Consider the following 21,073-nt stretch of genomic DNA (forward strand, 5'->3'; position numbering starts at 1 on the left):
TGCTCCTGGTTTGCTGGAGCTGGGACTGGGTCTGCGCTGGTGCAGCCTGTGCTGGACTGCACTCCACTCTCACCCAGTACAATAGACATTTCCTGCCAACCTTCTAAGTTGTCTTTGACTGGAAAATGATTTCACCCTGTCTTTTTGTGGGTTCTGCTGCTCCAGGAATTATCTTATAGCATTATTTGAAGGTATTTGGAGGGGTCTTGCTTGGGGAGAGCTAAAGCAAGTCACTGCCTTTCCTCTGCCATCTTGTGTATTCTTATATATTTGATTCAGTTCTATATATATTTTAGATATGAGGCAACACTGTCTGTAAAAATTGTTTCCTGGCTTTCTGCTTTCCTTCTAATCTTGTTCTCATTGGTTTTGTTTATACAAAATTTTTTTAATTTAATGAAGTCAAAATGATCCACTCTGCATTTCATAATATTCCCTATCTCATCTTTGGTCATAAATTCTTCTCCTCTCCATAGATCTGACAAGTTAACTTTTCATTTTCTAATTTGCCTATGTTATCACCCTTTATGTCTAGATCATGTACCCATTTTGACTTTACTTTGGTATATGATGTAAGATGTTGGTCTATGCCTAGTTTCAGTTCTCCCAGCAGTTTTTGTCAAATAGTGAATTCTTATCACAAAGGCTGGAGTCTCTGGATTTATCAAACAGGAGATTGCTATATTCATTTACTGCTGTGTTTGTGTGCCTAACCTATTCCACTGATACCACTCTATTTCTTAGCCAGTACCAAATAGTTTCGATGATTGCTGCTTTATAATATAATATAATATAATATAATTTTAGATCTGTTACAGCTACCCCCACCTTCCTTTGTATTTTTTTCATTAATTCCCTTGATATTCTTGACCTTTTGTTCTTCCATATGAATTTTGTTATTATTTTTTCTAGCTCTGTGAAATAATTTTTTGGTAGTTTGATTGGTATGGCACTGAATAAGTAAATTAATTTAGGTAGAATTGACCTGCAATGTTTTAGTGTAGCGCCTGCTAGGTCTTGTGTAATTCTTATTGGGACTTCCCAGTATTTTAATTTTTTTTCTTTTTTTTCATAATATTTTCTTCTTAACCTGGGGTTTTTGAAATTTAGCTATGTAGGTTTTTATCCTGGGGTCTCTTTCAGGTGTTATTTGGTGGATGTTCCCCCCTCTATTTCTACTTTGCCCTCTTATTCTAACACTTTGGAGCAATTTTCTTTAATTATTTAATTATTCCTTGTAATAATTAATAATAATAAGTAATAATCGTAACAATAGCTTTTAGGTAGTCTAATTATTCTTATATTTTCTCTTCTTGATTTGTCCTGCAGATCAGTTGTTTTTCTTATATTTCACTTTATCTTCTATTTTTTCCATTCTTTTAAAAAAAATTTTATTATTTCTTGATCTCTTATATCATTTGCTTCCCCTTGCCCAATTCTGGTTTACAAGGAGTTGTTTTCTTTAAGATCTTGGATCTCTATTTCCAGTTGTTGGCTTTCTTTTCATAATTTTCTTGGTTTTCTTGGATTGTTCTTTTTTGCTCTCTATTTTTTCCTCTATCTCTCTTATTTGATTTTTTTTTTTTTTTAGTGAGGCAGTTGGGGTTAAGTGACTTGCCCAGGATCACACAGCTAGTAAGTGTTAAGTGTCTGAGGCCGGATTTGAACTCAGGTCCTCCTGACTCCAGGGCTGGTGCTCTATCCACTGCGCCACCTAGCCACCCCTCTCTGATTTTTAAAATCCTTTTTAAGTTCTTCCAAAAAGTCTTCTGGGGCATGTATCCGATTAATGTTTGAGGTAGGAGAGGCTTTTTTTTTGCTTAAGTATCCTCCTCTGAAAATGAACCCAGGTCTTCTCTATCCCCATAATAGCTGTCTGTGGTTGGGTTCTTCCTCCTTTGCTTACTCATTTTTATTTTGTTTCTTTTTTAGGATGGTGCCTACTCCACCATCTCACCTACTCCACCATCTTCCCAAAACTCACACACACACACACACACACACACACATTCATTTTCTGACCTGAAATTTATGCAGTAATAATAACATTTATATAGCTCTTTCAAGTGTGCAAAGCACTTAACATTATCTCATCTGATCTTACAATTATTGATGCAGAAACAGTCATTTTCCCATAATTGGTAGCTAATAAGTATCAGATCTATGATTTAAATCCAATTCTTCCTGACTCTAAGTCCAACACTCCATCCATTACCCCATATTGCCCTTCTATACAGCATTAACATAGCCTGTCATTCACCACATCCTCAAGAGGTTAAAAGGGAGGAAATGGACACTGAGACAGACTATTCAGTCTAATTCTATTCAATAAATATATAATTTTTTTTGTGGGGCAATGAGGGTTAAGTGACTTGACCAGGGTCACACAGCTAGTAAGTGTCAAGTGTCTGAGGCCCGATTTGAACTCAGGTCCTCCTGAATCCAGGACCAGTGCCTTATCCACTGTACCACCTACCTGCCCCCTATTCTATAAATATTAAGGAAGTTCTGTTATGTTTAAGACAGTTCTGGGTGCTGAGAAAGATACAAGGATGAAATATGGTATATTCACTGCCCCCAAAGAGTTTTCAATCCAATGCTTTTTCTGCTGAGTGATTGACCTTGCCCTCTGCCAAAAATACAGGACCCTAGCTTCTGGCGACTACACCCTCTCCCATCACTACAAGGAGGCACTAGGGTATAGACTGACATTTTGGGTTTAGTCAGTGGTGGGGATAGTCTGGACCAGTCAGTCCATAGGGCCTGAACAAACCACTAAAGGAGGTTCCTGAAGCAGACAACAGGGAGAGATTGGGGAGATCAGGCATGAGGGTAGGACAAAAGCCTAGATTTTGGATTAGGAGGCCAGACCCCTGGGGAACAAGAACAAGGTGGAACCGGCAGCAAGACTAACTCAATGTTGAGCAAGTGAGCCTTAGTGCCTCTTATCTTCCCTGCTTGGGTGATGACAGGTTTGGTCCCAAAAGGCAGGTAGAGTGGCTAAAGCTTCAAGAGGAAGTTCTACGGACTCAATAACAAAAATTAAACGGAAATTGGGGTGAACAGATCATAGGGTTATAACCTCTGTCAGAACTAGAAGGGATCTTGGACTACAAAACATAGACTGGCAAACCTATGAGAGACCTTAGAACATAAAATAGTCAGAGTTTAAAGGGATCTTAGGTTGTAAATACAAAGAACATAAAAGCTGGAAGGAGCTTTGAAGATCAAACACCCTCACTCTACAGATAAACCGAAAATATGGTGGGAGTTACCATTCCCCTCCCCCATTCTTCTGGCCAGTGCTGGGGAGGGAGGGATAATGGATAAGGACACTGTCTATGGGGCACCTCCCCTATTATCATTAGGTATCTTTGCCTTTTCCCCCCAGAGACCAGCCCCTTTTACATAACTAATTTCCTACTATCACTGCCCTTCCCTCCCACCCCCACAGGAGATGGACAGTATTATCATAGCACTGACAGCCCCAGTGGTAAAAGACTTAAGATTCAATTCTATATGTCTCATGGAATTCTTTGGGCACTTGGGGGAGGGGAATGGGGGCCAACCAGTTAAGACTCCCTGAAATCTCTTTGCACCCATCTGGCGGACTCTATGTTTCAGCTCCATTGGAACTTCTGGGTTCAAGGATACCTGGCCACGTTCCACACATTCTTCCCTTTCATCTCTCCACTCAGATTGAATCCATCTCCCATCCCCTAAATAACAGGAGAAAACTCTCCAGATGCTGAGTACAATTCCCTCTCCACATCTCAGCTCTTACTCTTTGTTTCCCAGGTTTTCCCTCTCCCCCTGTATTCTCTTTCTTGTCCAAGTTCATGCCAATTTTTGCATGCTAACACAAGATCATCTAAGAGTACAACCTGCTAGACCAGAACTTTCTTCTCAGCTTTGTCACTGATGCGATCTCCATCTTCATTTTAAATGGGAATTTAAAAATACTTAGTAATTCCTGACCCCCTTGCCCCAAGAAGAAACAAAAAAAAAAATGCAAACTTTTTAATAAGCATAGGAGAAAAGGAAGTTTAGAAAGAAACACAGACAAGACAGCTTCGAAAGTAACATGTTGAATTTATTACAAATGCTAGCTGTTATAATTGTCAACCACATAACCTTTGACCAAGCCCATAGGATCACATCTGGAAAGTGGTATGTGAACCTAAAGAGACAAGTATCCATCAGACGATGGTCCTGTGAGAGTTTCTCAGTTGCCATTGGACTGTGGATGACATGTTGGGGACAAGAGGAGGATAACTACTAAAGGTGGATGGGGCAATGATAATAGATGACAGGAAAGAGGTAGAGTTACTCAACTCTTACTTTGCTTGTTTTCTCAAACAAGGGGAATGATCTTTGGACTTAAAAGGACATAACAAAAGTAGCAGATAGAGAGTTTAAACACAAGATAAGTAAGGAGACAAGAGGAGAGCACCTAGCTGCCTTTGGTGACTTGGTCAGCAGACCAAGATTAAGTATATCTCAGGATCTTGGAAGATATAATTGCTGATCCTCTGTCAGGGATCTTCCAGAGATTATAGAGAACAGAAGGAACTGGAGAAGGGCAGATGCCCCAATTTTCAAAAAAGGGAACAGTGAGTGGTGGCTGCAAACTATAGAAAAGAAACTTTGATCTTGAGTCCTTGTAGACCTCTTTTTAAAGGTATGATTAGTGTATATCTAGAAAAGAATCATCGATCATTAGGAGCCAACGCAGCTTCATTAAGAACAGGTCACACTAGACTAACCTCAATTCCTTTTTTTTGGACAAGGTTGTTAGACTGGTAGATCAGTAATATAAATATAGCAATTCATCTGTCGGTGGTGATTGCATGTTTGATGCAAAAAAAGGCTGAAGATTCAAATAAACAATCCTTCTTATAAAAACATTTAAATATCCCCAGGTAAAAACAATACCTAAGGCAATTAAAAAACAGTTCATAGGAAGATAAAAGCAGATAAAAGCTACTGGCAAAAAAGTTAAAAGCAAGGAGCAATAACTTCCTTAGGGTCTTAAGAGCTCACTGCCAGAGACTGAGGGCTAACTTTCTCCCTTGTCCTAAAAGCCCACAGCCTAGATCCATAGACCTGTGGGCAAAGTTAATTGAAACTGCTCAAGGTCTGCTCCTTAGCGTCATTGCTCATAAAAGCCCTGGCTGAGGTGGGGGTGGGGATAAGTGTGGGAGGTTTAACTCTAGCCTCTCCTCTGTTCCACCAGTGCTCTGAATCACACCACCACCAATCAACATGTATTTATCAGGCACCTAATAAGTACTAGGCACTGGGGATATAAGTATAAAATGCCTTCAAGGGGCTCTCATTCCACTGGGGGAATACAATGTTTGCTAATAAATAAATCCAGGCTATACCTGGATTGACGGGTTGTCCAACATGTGGAGCAGAGGATGTGTGGATGGAGGGGAGCTACAGCACCCATCCTTACTCATACTAGAATTGTTCCATAGAGTACAAGCACCCCACAGGACACTGTTCCTGTCTAGCATCAGCTTGCAGGTTCCTTAGGGGCTTATTTCAGTAAGGTCTAAAGGAATGTATGTAAAATTATGGCTCACCTATTTCTGGAAACTTGCATTTGGCTAGTGGTATGAGTATAATACTTTTCTGGAGCATTGTGAAAACTCCAAACTGGGTCAGCGACCATTCTTCAAACTCAAAACAAGCAGTAGTTAACATGTGTATCAATAAATATAGAGCAGGTTATCTTTATATCAGCAATCTCTAGAATTGTCACCTGGTTCTATGTGAAACAATTTCTTCCGGATCACCTGTGATAACATAAGTTAGCCTGATGGGTCAAGCTCTTTTGCAGTTTCCTCACCTTTCAGATGCAATACTTGAGCTAGGTGATGGCACAGGCTCATCATCAGCATAATAGCCATAGGTCACCAGTGCCTGAAACCTGAATCTCACCTGAGTTAGAATCTCAGGCTGAGTTCAGATCCTTACACACACACACACACACACACACACACACACACACACACCAGCCCCTACCCCCTTCCAGCCATCCCTGCTCAGAAAGCTACTTTTACCTCTCCTCATGTGGTCCCTATTCCAACTCCCACAGACTTCTGGCCATCTTCTTGGTACAATTCTGTTAGTGGAGTGGGGGGCTGGGGGCTGGGGGGGGGGCGGGGGACGACAGGGTGTGCTGCCGCTTGCTGCTCTTCCTTTTCAGGTATTTGCTAGATTGTATGTAAGAGAGCTAGCTGGGCTCTTCTACGGCCTGCCACGTTGCAATCTTAACCAGAAGTTCTCTACTTTCTTTGCATTTTGAATAAGTTAGGATTGGTTCCAGTAAGAGAGAGTTGTTGGATCTGGACATACCTTTTTGTTGATACAAACAGCTTCCTCAGGAAACTTTAAACTTTCTCTAATGTATCCCAAATCCGGGTAGTCTTTATCACTCAATCCACCAAGTCCCAGCCCTTTCTGAGCATGTAAAGGAATTTTTCTCAGATGTCTCTGATAGAACAACTGGAATATGATAGTAACTTGAGATCAACTGTCCAGGACACCATTGCAGTCGTCATTCTCAATCTTCATCATCACCTTTATATAGGATTCTATCAGTCTTGTGGAAAAGGTCCATAAAGAATGAATGACAAAGTAATTGTCATTGTTTTCAGGGTTTGGGGTAACTTTCTTTTCTTTTTTTTTTAAATAATAAACATTTTTATTTATAGTTTTGAGTTCCAAATTTTATCTCTCCTTCCCTCCCTCCTCTTCTTCCTCTCTGAGGTGGCAAGCCATCATATATAGGTTATACATGTGCAATTATATAAAACGTTACCATATTAGTCATTTTGTATAATAAAATTTGAATAAAAGAAAAAATGAAAGAAAGTGAAAATAGCATTCTTCAGTCTGTGTTCAATCAATATCAGTTCTTTCTTTGGAAGTGGATAGTATCCTTAATCATTAGTCCTTTGGGATTGTCTTGGATCATTGTATTGCTGAGAATAGTTAAGTCATTCACAGTTCTTCATCAAACTCTATTGCTGTCTCTGTGGATAATGTTCTCCTGATTCTGCTCACTTCACTATGTATCAGTTCATACTAGTCTTTCCAGGCCTTTCTGCTTGTCATTTCTTATAGCACAATAATATTTCATTACCATCATATAACACAGCTTGTTTAGCTGATTTCCAATTCTTAGCCACCACAAAAAGAGCTGCTACAAATATTTTTGTACAAATAAGTCTTTTTCTCTTTTTGGGGATGTCTTTGGGATATAAACCTAGCAGTGGTATTGCTGGATCAAAGGGTATGCACAGTTCTATAGTTGGGGTAACTTTCTCCCTGGCTACCTGACTCAGTAGGGTTTTTTGTTTGTTTTTATAGGAATAGCCTTGCATTTTCTTCACCAGTATATCCAATATATGTAATCCATAATAGTAACACATCTGGTTCCCTGACTCTCTCTTGCTGGTGATGTTCTTTTATCAAGCTGTCATGGCTTACATGTCTTTAATTCTTTTTTTTTCTTTTCTTTTTTTTGCAGGGCAATGAGGGTTAAGTGACTTGCCCAGGGTCACACAGCTAGTATCAAGTGTCTGAGACCGAATTTGAACTCAGGTCCCCCCAAATCCAGGGCCGGCGCTTTATGTACTGTGCCACCTATTTCTCCCATGTCTTTAATTCTTCACCTTTCAAGGAGAATGGTTTAGTCCCCTGTTTTCTCTCTCACCTGATTTTCTTTGGCCTCCTGCCTTTGATTATGAAATAGGGTTCCCTTGCTTTGCATATGTGGCCCGCACCCAAAAAGATGCTCCTGAATCAATTAAGATTAAATCCTTCCCTGTGGAGGTGCTGTGGCCCTCCATCTTTGTTAGTATTTGCCTCACCTTGGCTAACTCTGGCTGCAGTAGCCATGATTCAAAACTAGTGATACGTAGGTATAGGTCAAAGTTGTGAATCAGACCCCTCTGAGTTTTCTGCCCTCCTCTTCTAGTCCTATTTTAACTGTTCTGTATTCTCTCTTTGTAAACAGGAAACCACTCTACCTATAAAATCAGAAGTCTTTTCTTCTTTGCACTGTCAAAACAAAGAAACCGAATCACTTGGTTAGGTTTAGTGAGCAGATCTAAGAAACAATATTTCTATTATAAAGCATTTGGACAGCTGTTTGGAGCACTGCCGCATGAAAGAAATCTGTCTTTATTTAATTTTTTTTGGTGAGGCAATTGGGGTTAAGTGACTTGCCCAGGGTCACACAGCTAGTAAGTGTCAAGTGTCTGAGGCCGGATTTGAACTCAGGTCTTCCTGAATCCAGGCCTGGTGCTCTATCCACTGCACCACCTAGCTGCCCCTGAAATTGGTCTCTATTAACAAATGTTGTCATAATCTGGGTCTTATATACACTTGTGAAATCTTCATTGGAAAGTTCTAGAAATTACTTCTTATTGTAGGGTTGTTAAAGTTACAACTTAGGGACAAAATGTTTACCAAGTAGAAAGGAAAAACAAATTAAAGTTACATTTTGTGATGTCAAATCATGTCAGTAGCATACAGTTTCAAGGACTCCCAGGATGAGGTAAAGATAGTGCAAGCCAGAAAGATTCAAACAATAGTAGTTTTATTGAATAAACTAAATTCTATCATCACATATACAACATATTGACAATGTTTGCTAGTATTTGCATATAGGCTATTGCGTTTTGTATACCAGCTGGTGATATATAAGTTTAGAAAGCTAATAAATGTCTGGGTAGAGAAGGAAATGGCAAATCACTTTGCCAAGAAAACTCTAAATGGTGTCCACGAAGAATCAGACACTATTTTTTTTTTCTTTTTGGGCAGGGCAATGGGGGTTAAGTGACTTGCCCATGGTCACACAGCTAGTAAGTGTCAAGTGTCTGAGGCAGCATTTGAACTCAGGTCCTCCTGAATCCAGGGCCAGTGCTTTATCCACTGTACCACCTAGCTGCCCCCAGAATCAGACACTATTGAAAACAATTTCAACAACGACAACATTTCTAGATAATCCTTATGCATTATTCAACTTAAATTTACCTACAAATTTTGAGACCCCAATTTTGTACTTTTTTTGGACATAACAGGTTTCTCAAATTTCAATATGCATAAGATCTATTTCCCTTTTGGGGGGGGGTGGGGCGGGACAATGAGGGTTAAGTGACTTGCCCAGGGTCACACTGCTAGTAAGTGTCAAGTGTCTGAGGTCAGATTTAAACTCAGGTCCTCCTGAATACAGGGCCGGTGCTTTATCCACTGTGCCACCTAGCTGCCCCTATTTCACTTTCTTAAATCCCTTCACTTCATATAAACAAGCTAACCACCTGAGAGTTGGCAGATGTAGAGAAGGGGATTAAGAGAAAGTTCTGGTGGAAAAGTCCAGGTTTAAAATTCTTAGTGGAAGCAGGCCCTTTCATCGGTACCAAAGAAAAGTAAAGGTGGAAGAGGACATTTTCTATTCTTTTCCTATCACAATCAGCCATGCCATTGGAACTACTGGACCACTAGGAGACACTGTATTGTCTGGGAGAAGACACACACACACACACACACACACACGCACACTCACACACACACACACACACACACACCCCTCCAAGCTAATTGGCTGGTAGCTTTGATTGACAGTACCCACGAGCAAATGTCACTTCCTGACACCAAGGAACTGACCTTCCAAGCCACATGGCTTGTCCTCAGATGCCTTCTCCTCATGGTGGAGCTTTCCTACAGTATCTCTCCAGCAGGGGGCATCAATCCAATTCTCACAGTCCTACACAAAAGCCTCAGCAGCACCGTATTCTTAAGTGTGAGCCAACTCTTCACATAGATACTGTGTGTATTTGTGGGAGAGTGGATCTCAGGGCAGGTTTGCTGTTGTTATTGTTAAGGGGGAATGCTCTGTACCAACTCTTCTTATTTATTTATTATTACTCACTAATCTTGCCATCTTAGTAAATACTTTTTTTGGGGGGGAGGGGGAGGCAATGAGGGTTAAATGATTTGCCCAGGGTCACACAGCTAGTCAGTGTCTGAGGCTAAATTTGAACTCAGGTCCTCCTGATTCTAGTTCTGGTGCTCTATGCACTGTGCCATGTAACGATTGGAATAACGCCACCTGCTGGAGATTTACTGTAGAAGAGTTTCACCCATGAAGCGAAGGTCTTTGAGGGCAAGACCAGGAGTCTTTTCTTTGGCGTGAGGAAGTGACGCAGGTAGTGGGAGGAGGAAGGAAGAGACTGGCGCTCAGTCTCGCTCTCTTTCCTCTGGACTCTGGTGGAGAAGGGAGCTAGAAATGTGCTCTCCCTTTAATAGATAGGAATCTAGGCCTTTCTCTCTCTTTACCAAATTCTTATTCTCCTTAATAAATGCTTAAAAGTCTAACTCTTGCTAAAGCTTATCATTTATTGGCGACCACTCATTAGATATTTTAGACAGACAAGCTAGAATTTTAGCCCTTAACAGATGGCTGACCACGAAGAGGAAAGCTAAACCTCAGTCTTCTTCTGATCTTCTGGTTGGGTAAGAAATTTCCCCTACGCTCTCCCTTTAACTGCTAAGTACTGGCGTACTGGCTGTGTTTTCCTTTAAATTTTTTTCAAATGGACCTTTTAAACTCCCTAATTACCCTAGTTTTGATTTTAGTCTGTTTAACCAGACAAATGGGAGATAAGATCATGTTAATGCTTTGTTTTTGTGGATTTTCTATTTTTCTTTTTATTTTTGTTAGAAGAGCCAGCAATGTACTCCCACAAAGAAATATCTCCCCCTCTCCCAACCATGCTTTTTCAGAGAAACCTGAAGAGATTCCTGCAGCTTTTCCCAGTTCTAACACTAATTGTAGCTCTAATTTTGCTTGCCTGGAGGCAACGACCCACCCTCTGGAAGCTTTTAATCCCCTAGCACCTGGAGGCAAAGTGGGGGAAGAGGAATCCAGGCCTGAGTTCAAAATCAAGTCTGATTCAAATTGCTCTGGTCCCTCCCCTCTTCTCCAGACCCCACCCTCTACTCCTCCCATGGCCAAGCCCATTGCTTCCCCTGCCTGGGAAGTCCAGAGATCTGATGCGCATGCTCAACTTTCTCTAACTACATTTGCAGCTTCAGGCTCAGCCCTTTCCCAGCCTGGCTGTGCTTCTGAGGCAACCTTAGAAAACCCTTTAAATTCCAGATATGCTCGATTTGTTCATAATTTTGCTAACCTGCTTTTGTCTTTAATTAGTAATCTTATAAAGCATTTGTATGGTGAAAAGACTGACAGACAATATAGAGGGGTTAAAGAAGAAAAACTTAAGCCGAATAAGAATGACAATCATCAACATAGTTCAAGACTCCTCTTCTTTTGCCATGGAAGGGTATATATTTTACAGAACTGTAGAAGTAAGCAGCAAGGTATTGATAGATATCGGAATCAAAAGTGTTCTGAATTCACTCAGAGTAATAGTATCAGTTCAGAGGTTACATAGGATTTCTATGCTATTACATATACATTTTGAAATTAATGGTATGGGTTTATTTTGAGAGATTTTCATGCTTTTGAGATTGTATTTTATACTTAGTTTTTAAAACAAGGAGAATATTTGTAAAAGCTTTTTATAGTCATGTGATCAAGTTTATATTTTATAATACTCTTGTTAATATTAAGTTCACATTCATTTAGACTTAGTTTGAATTTCATTGTCTTTTATTGTTCCATGTGTATTTTCTTCTATTCGTTTATCTATCTAATTTTGAAAAAATTGCAAGATGGTTTTGATTTCATAATACAATGTTAATTCTAGGAGTATTGTGCTCCCATATTCTGAGTTGTTTGTTTTTGTTATTTTTTCCTCAACTGATTATCTGATCAAACTCTTTAAAGCATTTCCCTGGCAAATTGGTTGCCATGGCAAGTGTAAATTGATTCTAGAAGTATTATTTTTGATAAGCATATTCCAAAAAAAAAAAAAAGAGGGGAACATTTGTAAAAGTTTTCTTTTTTTAAAAAAAAGTTTTCTTTGAGATTGTGTTGTGCTTTAACTTGTATTTAAATATGTTCTGATTTTTCACAAAAGTAATTGTATGCTAAGTAAAAAAAAGGATATTATTTGAAATTGTTGCATAATTATATATTTTGAGTCAAGACGTATTCGCATTTTTTGCAATCATTTATTATCCTCAATTTTTAAATCCATATGAGACTTGGATTATGGGAACTTATCATTTAAGACATTAATTGCCTTTATTCTGAGTTATCAGATGCCAGTTGGCCAAGATGCCATCCAATCACAAGAGGAATACATGCAAGAGCAGACACTGAACTGTCACATGAGGGGAGACATGCATGAAGTCAAGGTATGGCCAAGGGAACGGCTTTTGACAAAAGTTGAGGTTGGATTCTCTTGGTTTAATATTTTATTTTATTTTTCCCCACAATATTGTACAGATGGCTGGAAGTATTGATCCCACCCATCTCACTTCTACACCTGGCTTCTATGCTCCCTCCTATATGCCTGATGCCATGGACATCTCAATCCCATGCATCTGATTAAGTCTGACTCAGTTTCCTCCAGTATGTTCGGTGGCATGGACATATATTCCATCCACCTATTTTAAGGTTGGCATACTGTATGGGCAGTACATACTGCTCAAGTGTGGGAATGCTCATATCCCATCATTTCTCTGTTCTTTTATGGTAACCCCCATAATTATCTCAGGTGTCATGATAAATAACAGTGTTGAATTTGGCCTTGACATCTGTTACTAATTATATTAGATTTTTAAATTTCTCATAATGGCATGAGGATAATTAGGTAGATGATGCAAAAAGTGATGAAACAAAGATAAAAATTATTTTTTAAAAATTAATATCGCAGCAACTGTCTTCTCAATTACTCTCCATAAGGGGGGACTATAGTAATATTATAATTTTAAAGAATGTTTCAATTTTTGTTTTATTATATGTTACGTGTGTAACAACTAAGATTCTGAATTCCCTTAGACATGTTTTTGAGAACTTTCATTGTTTGATTTGATTATTGACGAAGCTATTTTAAAGTTGTATTAAGCTCAATTTTGTAGGAAATTTTCCTGGCTGATTACCAGCATCTACACATCAACCCCTGAAAAGACTTCCATTCCACGACTACACCTAGAGGACATCTGAGAAAAGACTTTCAGAGACTTTAAATGAACAGTTTTGTTTTGTTTTTGTTGTTTTTTTTTTCTCTTTTCTTTTTCTGTTATAATATACACCATCTGTAATATGTACTCTCTGCAGAGGCCCTCCCTTTGCAAGACCAATGTCAAAGTGTCGGTTCATGAGGACAAAAAAATCACTCCTCTGGACAAAACTTTCCTCTCTCCCTTTTCTATATTGTTATTAACATACTGTTAGTTAAGCATAGGTTATTATATTCTGTTATTTTTGACTGTTTCATCAAGGAAACAGTTTTGTTTCCTTTTGTTTCTTGAGGAAACAAAGCGGGGAACTGTAACGATTGGAATAACACCACCTGCTGGAGATTTACTGTAGAAGAGTTTCACCCATGAAGCGAAGGTCTTTGAGGGCAAGACCAGGAGTCTTTTCTTTGGCGTGAGGAAGTGATGCAGGTAGTGGGAGGAGGAAGGAAGAGACTGGCGCTCAGTCTCGCTCTCTTTCCTCTGGACTCTGGTGGAGAAGGGAGCTAGAAATGTGCTCTCCCTTTAATAGATAGGAATCTAGGCCTTTCTCTCTCTTTACCAAATTCTTATTCTCCTTAATAAATGCTTAAAAGTCTAACTCTTGCTAAAGCTTATCATTTATTGGCGACCACTCATTAGATATTTTAGTCAGACAAGCTAGAATTTTAGCCCTTAACAGCCACCAACCTGCCCCAAAGTAAATACCTTTGCTAAACAACAATTAAATCTACTGGCTGATCATTATTGAGAAGCACATTAGTGATGTTAATAAGAATGTATGGGGGGCAGCTAGGTGGCACAGTGGATAGAGCACCGGCCCTGGAGTCAGGAGTACCTGAGTTCAAATCCGACCTCAGACACTTAACACTTACTAGCTGTGTGACCCTGGGCAAGTCACTTAACCCCAATTGCCTCATTTAAAAAAAAAAAAAGAACGTATGGACCACCTGGATTTGATGGCGCTGCCTTAATTTGCAAAATGATTTTATGAAGCCCTGGTTTAATAGGAGCAAAATGCCCTTCAGCTGAACTTCAAACTGAACCCAGATAGCTAACAGATAAATCCCTATCTACTGACTTCTTTTCCTAGGTAGTAAGTCCCTATCTTGTAAAAACATCTGGGCATCTTCGTTCTTGCCAAACCCCACTTTTTGGGAATCATATAACTTTATCATAGTGTTTCAGTTAAGTCAAACTATCAAACTGATTGGTATTTCCTACACTCTTGTTGTAACTGAAATTGTTAAACTGATTTGCATTACTTCCATTCTTGTTATAATATTTGCTTTTAGGTTGATTTGCATCATGCTAATGAAACCAATAACACCCTGTAACCAGTGAGCAAAGAAACCTTATATACCTTTCAGAAAGAGGTAGTCTTTGAGCTCTTTCTTTGGAAGGAGTCTCCATATGATCCATGCCTGCTTTCATGTCTTGGGACAGATAAACTGGTACTATGTTCTTCCTGTCTGTATCTGATCTAGTTTTTCCTGTAGGAGACATTATCAAAATAATTTTTCTGATCTGTTTTTTTTCTGTAGGAGATGGGCATAAAAACAAAAATTGACAGTGGTGACTCATGAACTACTCTTTTTTTTTTTTTGGTGAGGCAATTAGGGTTAAGTGACTTGCCCAAGGTCACACAGCTAGTTAAGTGTCAAGTGTCTGAGGCTGGATTTGAACTTAGGTCCTCCTGAATTCAGGGCCAGTGCTTTATCCACTAAACCACCTAGCTGCCCCCAGGGGAACTCTTAGAACCTGAAGTAGCAGCCACATTCTGGGGACCCAACCTGTAAGTGTGAATGAAAGTTGAGAGGGTACCCCAGAAGGGGAGCTACCCATGTTTTGACCAAAGATGATCTGGTATGTCTTTAAGATTTCTTTTTATATTGGAGACAATAAATTGATTAGAAATGACATCCCCAATTTTAAATATTTTCAGACTTCAAATTAATATTTTAAAATAATTTTGTTTTCAGAGAAACTAGTTCTCAGAATTAGAAAATTATGTTCTAGTTAAGATGGCAAAGTGAAGAGCAGTAGAATAGCCCATATCTCATTTAAAAAGAGTGCCAGACTGACTGAACAATGGAAGGAAAGGAATATGCATTATTAGGCACCTATTATATGCCAGGCACTGGGTTAAGCACTTTATGAATATTTCAGTTGATCCTCACAAGAGCCCTGCAAAGTAGGTCCTATTATTTTTCCCATTTTACAGTTGAGGTAACCGAGGCAAACAGAGGTTAAGTGACTTGTCCAGGGTCACAGAGTTATTATGTCTGAGGCAAGATCTGAACTCAGGTGTTTCTGACTATAGGCTGAACTCTCTATCCACTGTACCACTTAGCTGCCTTGATGATGAAGATCAAGAAATTAAAAAAGAGGGGCAGTTAGGTGGCGCAGTGGATAGAGCACTGGCCCTGAATTTAGGAGGACCTGAGTTCAAATCCAGCCTCTGACACTTGACACTATCTGTGTGACCCTGGGCAAGTCACTTAACCCTAATTGCCTCACCAAAAAAAAAATTTTTAAAAGAAACTGCAGTAAGTGCTTTTGTCCAGAAAAGGCCTCCAGAAGCCAGTAGGCACTAAAGAGAGGCCCTAGCAGAAAAGAGAGGTGAGCACAGTCCTTGGAAACTTGTGTATTCAGGGAAAAGGGACCAGTGCTCCACAAGGAAGCTTCAAGGTGGGTAATATACTCATAGCATGCTGACCATAGATGTGAGCATAGGAACTAGCATAACTAAAACTGGAATCTATTGATCAGACCCGAATGACCCAAAGGCTCTGAAAGTTTGTAGTATACAGACCTGAACAATCTTTGAGGGTCTTGAAAAATACAGCCTGCTAGACCCTAAGGATATAGAGAGGCCTAAAATCTTTCAGCAATTTGAGCATAGATGCTCAAGGAAAAGTAAAAGTAATCAATAGAATCCCAGATAATACAGATCAGAACTAAACAGTCCCCCACTATCCCATATAAGAAGGGTGAGGGGGCAGGGTGTGGGACAGAGCCTGGCTCAGACACAAAGTCTCAAATGAGGAGATTTGGCTGGAAATAGAAGAAAGCACAAGGAGACACTGACAATAAATAAATTTTATCAATCCTGGGGTGCCCAAGACAAAACTCCAGAAATAGGGAATAATTCTACAACTACAAGCAGAGCTTCAGAGGAAAAAAACAAAGTAGCTTGGCCAAAAGGACTATAAGAGTTCATAGAAAAAATGAAGCAGGGGCAGGTAGGTGGCACAGTGGATAAAGCACTGGCCCTGGATTCAGGAGGACCTGAGTTCAAATTTGATACTCGACACTTACTAGCTGCGTGACCCTGGGCAAGTCACTTAACCCCCATTGCCCCGCAAAAGAAAAAAAAATGATGCAAGAGACAATATAAAATTATGAATAAAGTTAGAGGAATGGAGGGAAAGAATTAGAAAGAAAACAGTTTAATATAAGAATTGATAAACCTTGCCCAAGTAATAGACTCCCTGAAAATTTGGAATGGATGAGACAAATCAATAACTCCATGAGGCAAGAAATAATGGAACTAAATATAAAAACAAAAAAATAGAAGAAAATATAAAGTATCTACTATCAAAACCAACTGAGATGAAAAATAATTCAAAGAGGGTTAAAGAATTATCAGACTCCCTGAAAACCATACCCTTACAAAAAATTCTAGATATCTTCTTTCTTTCTTTCTTTCTTTTTTTTTTTGCTGGGCAATGGGGGTTAAGTGACTTGCCCAGGGTCACACAGCTAGTAAGTGTCAAGTGTCTGAGGCCAGATTTGAACTCAGGTACTCCTGAATCCAGGGCTGGTGCTTTATCCACTGTGCCACCTACCTGCCCTTAGATATCTTATTTCAAGAAATCATAAATGATAAATAAGTACCAAAGGTCAAAGTGAAAATAGAAGGTATCTGTGTCCTAAAAGAAACCCTAAAACATAAACTCTCAGGTATATAAAATCCAAAGTCCAGAGTTTCAAAGTCCAAGATATGGCATCTATACCATAAAGAAAAGGAAACCTTGGAATAAGACATTCTGAAAGGCAAAAAATAAAAGGCTTGGGCAGCTAGGGATGCTTTAAAGGGTCACAGAATGTTATATAAAACAAAGGACATATTAGTGGTCTTGTTCTGTTTTGATAAATCTTATGAGAAGAATGGAAGGGGAAAAAGAATATACCGGAAGGAGGGGAAACTTACTATCTCATGTAATCAGAGTACATGGGGAAAAAGTATACAAATATGGAGGAAGGGATGGGGGCAAGAGACATCACATGAACCTCACTTTCATCTGAACTAGATTTAGGAAAGCAGAACACGCACATAAAGATATTAAACAAAAGGAAAACAGGCAAAGAGAGAGAGTGGGAAGAGAGGTTTAAAAGAGTGGGCACAATTAGGGAGGAATTAATCATAAGCAAAACAAATTCCAATTTCTGAAAGATGCATTGTCAAGAAAGGAATAAAAGAATAGAAGCAAGGATAAGAATCTGTAATCAATGGCCTGGGTGAGGGCAAAAGAAAAGGAGCAATGGAGTAGAAGCAGAACACTTTAATTATAGAGCATTAGTACTGAACATACTCTTTCTCTTGTACCACCTTCTTTTTTACAAAGGGAGGGAAAGGGACAGAGAGAGTCAAGTCAAGCATTTATTAAGTGCTTACAATGTTCTAGGAACAGTGCTAAATGTTGGAAATACAAATAAAAGCAAAAATAAAGAGTGCCTGACCTCAAGAAGCTTACAATCTAAGGGGAGGGCAATACATAAAAGGAAGCTGAAAAGTGTTTGGGGGCTGGGGGGAAGGGAAGGGAAGATTTAAACAGGCAGAGGCATGGTGAAAAGAGAGTCTGGAGAGTCAGGAACAGAGCCTGGAGAAGAATGAAGGAATCTAGGCACTCATAGTCTGAGAATCTTCTTTAAAATGGAGGTTCTGGGAGAAATTAACCAATCAGAGGAAGGGACAACTGGGGTGGAGAGATAATCCAGGGTGAGAAGGTATAGGGATATAGAGACCTTCCAAAGTGAGAAGAGAAATATATAAGAGGATAGGATGGAGGGAAATACATAATTAACAATCATAAACATGAACCTAAATAGTATGCACTCATCCGTAAACAGTAAAGAATAGCAGAATGGATTAGAAAAAAATATCCAGCAATGTGTTGTTTACAAAAAACATACTTGAAACATAAAGATTCACGAAGTTAAAATTAGAGGCTAGAACAAAAATCTATTATGCTTTAAGTGAACTAAAAAAAAAAAAAAGCAGGGATAGCAATCCTGATCTCAGACAAGACAAGAGCAAAAATAGACAGGATTAAATAAGGCAAACAGAAAAAGCAGATAAACATTATGCTTAAATGAATTTATTATCAAAACTTAACATGCACCAAATGGCATATCATCTAAATATGTAAGGAAAAGTTAACTGAATTGCAGGAAGAAATACATAGTTGTGTTTTTAAAAAATTATTGCTAAAACTTTATTTTATAAATTAATTGCTATTACTGTGTTTTATGAATCGATTGTTATTGCATCAGTTTTGGCAGTAATCATTTATTATTCATTAATATTATATATATAATAGCAAAGTATTGACTTCGTGTCTCTCTAAACTTCTCATGTTCTCTGGCCTATATCTACAGGTCTTCAGACCTACATTGTCCTAAGAGGAAGAGCAAGCATCTAGAGAGAGCATCCAGAGGCAAGAGAGCATGGCCCTGGGGTGGCCAAGGGTTTTATCTTCTTTTGATACATTGAGCAAAGCTAATTGGTTAGCATCATTCAATTCCATTGGTTGACATGACTCGAGGGTGGTCTAAATTAAAATGAACTCTACAGATGAAGAGCATGCAAAAGACCCTCACTGAAGGGCCAAATCCAGTATCTAGGTGTGGTTCATTTCTGAGCTAGACAAGAGTCTATTCTCCATTTCTTTTGTTCCCTCAGGGTCATTGGAGGCAAGAGCTGAACTTTCTGGAGTGGTGGGGAGAAAGGACTGAAACTGATCTCTGGGTGTCGCCTAGAAATCCATTATTAATAATTATTTTCTCACATAGTAAAACTCTAATAGTTGGTAACTTCAATGTACGCCTTTCAGATTGACAAATCTAATTCCTCCCTTTCTTATATATCCAATCATTTGCCAAATCTTGGTATTTGTACCTTCACAACATGTTCTCTTCATGACTTCTTGCCTGAATTATTGCCACAATCTCCAAAGTGGTTTCTTGGTCACAAAGTCTCTATCCATTCCAGGCCATCCTACACAATGCTGCCAAAGTAATGTAGCATGTATGCCCTAGTTTCACTCAAGGTGCACTCAGGGTCAAGCCTGCTCTATTTCTCTCTCAGGAGCATAGGAATACCTCTTTGCTATTTCCCTGAGCCCCCAACAGCCACACTGCCCTATTCTAGAGAGCCTGTCACTAACACCCCAATTCCATTTAACCCTTTAACTAGAGGTCCTCTTTTCTTCTCCTTTACTAGGTGATCTCATCAATTCCTATGAATTTAATTACTATCTCTATGCTAATGAGTCTCAAAACTACCTATTTCAACCTCTCTGCTAACATCCTATCCCGAATCTCCAACTGATTTTCTTTTTTTTCCCTTTTTTTGGTGAGGCAATTGGGGTTAAGTGACTTGCCCTGGGTCACACAGCTAGTAAGAGTCAGGTCTGAGGCCAGATTTGAACTCAGGTCCTCCTGACTCCAGGGCCGGTGCTCTATCTACTGCGCCACCTAGCTGCCCTTCTCCAACTGATTTTCAGACTGGATGTCCAGTGAACATCTTCAATTCAATATTACCAAAACAGAACTCATTATTTCCCACCCCCAAACCCTTCCCACCTTCTACTTTCCCTATTACTGTAGAGGTCAATAACATTGTCTCTCAGGTTTGCAACCTAGGAGTTATCTTCAACTCCTCATTATCTTTCATCCCCCATAACCTATGTTGCCTAGACCTGTCGATTTCACCTCTTTAACATCTCTTGTATACACATCCCCTTCTCTCCTCTAACTGCCACTACAGTGGAGACCCTCATCACCTCCTGCCTGGACTATTGCAATAGCCAGCTGGTGGGTCGCCCTACCTCAAGTCTCTCCCCACTCTAATATATTTACATTCTGCCATCAAAGTGGTTTTCCTGACTTTTGTCTTGCAGTTGTGTCTGACTCTTCATGATCCCATTTGGGGTTTTCTTGGCAGAGATACTAGACTGGTTTGCTATTTCCTTCTTCAGCTCATTTTATAGATGAGGAAACTGAGGCAAACAGGGTGAAGTGACTTGCCCAGGGTCACACAGTTAGTAAGTGTCTGAGGCCAGATTTGAACCCAGGAAGATGGGTCTTCCAGACTTCAGGCCCAGCACTCTATCCACTCTAGTGCCACCTAGTGCTTTTCCTTGACGGCAGGGACCATCTTTTGCTTCTTTTTGTATCCCCAGCCCTTTGTACATAGCCTAGCACACAGCAGGCACTTAATAAAAGTTTATTAATTGATCAAAGACATAGCAAGAACAAAAGTACAAACATTTCTTTCAACAACTCAGGAGGCATAATCTCTTCCAGTTTATTGGTGATTTCTGGACGTCAACTATTATTTATTTACATGGATATGGTCTGCAAAACACTTTACAAATATTATCTTATTTCATTCTCATAGCAACCCTTGGAGGTGGATACCATGATCATGTCCATTTTACAGATAGGGAAACTCGGGCAGGTTGCGTTGAAGTGACTTGCCCAGGATTTGTCCTAGGGCTCTTTAGGTCTGGAAGGGACTTAAGGGGATCATATAACCCAACAGCTTCATTTTACAGGTGAGAAGACTGATGACAAGGGAAGGGAAGTCACTTGCTTAAAGCGACAGGGCCGGGAGTCC

This window comes from Dromiciops gliroides, chromosome 4 (genome assembly GCF_019393635.1).
Source record: "Dromiciops gliroides isolate mDroGli1 chromosome 4, mDroGli1.pri, whole genome shotgun sequence".
Classification (NCBI taxonomy): domain Eukaryota; kingdom Metazoa; phylum Chordata; class Mammalia; order Microbiotheria; family Microbiotheriidae; genus Dromiciops; species Dromiciops gliroides.